At 41.4% G+C, this 1,269-nt stretch overlaps 1 non-coding gene across 1 annotated transcript; it reads right to left on the reverse strand.

Moving 5' to 3' along the window:
* Window positions 1-560: 560 nt before the first annotated feature.
* Window positions 561-634, reverse strand: TRNAW-CCA. Its single transcript has one exon. It is a non-coding gene; the product is annotated as a tRNA-Trp (tRNA).
* Window positions 635-1,269: the final 635 nt, after the last annotated feature.

Consider the following 1,269-nt stretch of genomic DNA (forward strand, 5'->3'; position numbering starts at 1 on the left):
AAATGAGCCCTTACATAATTACTTCAGTTACAGGTAGGTGTCGAAGAAAACTTTGTGTGGTTTGTCCTGCTCCTGCCGCGACGTCGTCCACCTCACCTGAGCTGCTCCATCGTCAGAAGCATCCACCAAACCAGACATCACGACTCCTGACCGTCTTTCGCCGCCTCAGATCTCCTTCACTGCCGCCGGCACCCACTGCAATGGCATCACTATCATCGACTCAGATGATGAACCCAAGGAGTACACGGGTCCACAAGAGAGGTCACACTCTTTTGTTTCTGCTTATGTTATGCATTGCTTAATATTACTTGCTACTTTATTGTCATGTTCACCTCTTAGACTCCAAGTCAGGTCCAAATTGATGTTCAAACTTGAGTTCTAAATTAGTTGTGGGGCACATATCGAGACAACAATGAATAGTATCTCTGTCTAATATTTGGTCACCTAGGGTATGCCTATGTTGTTCATCTTGGGTGGGAAACAAATAGTAAAGCAATCATCATCTGTTTTTATTAAATTAAAGCAATCATCAACCTACTTCGACATAACAAGAACAGAATCACACTCTGTAGGATTTGAACCTACGACATTGGGTTTTGGAGACACACGTTCTACCGAACTGAACTAAGAGCGCTTTCCGGGAGATAAAGCAGTAAAGAAAAGGATGATTTTTGTACTGCATGCATATAGAAAAATGAAACTCTGAATTTTGTCCAATTTGAATCGATCTCAATTGATCCCTCATTACTGCCCATAGGAGAAGTAATAGGTAGGGATGACAGGATTTGAACCCCTGCCTTGTTTATCATTATTTTTGGATCCATCCACTAGTTGTTACCATTACTCTAGACTTCTGCATGCTCTCCTTACATAATCTCACTATATTTTTTTGTATGCATGTTAGATATTGTACACAGTCATGCTGAACATGTAGAGAAAAAGAGAAGAGTTTTGCGTGGCAATACAATGTCATGCATACAACGCTCCATGGTGGGTTCAATGGCAAACCCTCCACACCCCTCTCCAGATTGTAATCACCCCTCTCCAGATTGTAATCCAGAGGAAGATATCTGTTCTGAGGCAGATTTAGACGCAGCTGACCACTCCTATTTACCCCCTAAGGTGTTTGCTCTAACTTGACATGATGATTTTTGTCATATCATGCATATGTTGCCTTGTAGTGCCTACTTTCGACATCATATATGTCATCTGCTTAGTTTAGACATGTTCTATAATGCCACCTGTTTAGTTTCAATATGATATGTGGGA

The sequence above is a fragment of the Triticum urartu genome, chromosome 2 (assembly GCF_003073215.2).
Source record: "Triticum urartu cultivar G1812 chromosome 2, Tu2.1, whole genome shotgun sequence".
In the NCBI taxonomy this organism is placed as follows: Eukaryota; Viridiplantae; Streptophyta; class Magnoliopsida; order Poales; family Poaceae; genus Triticum; species Triticum urartu.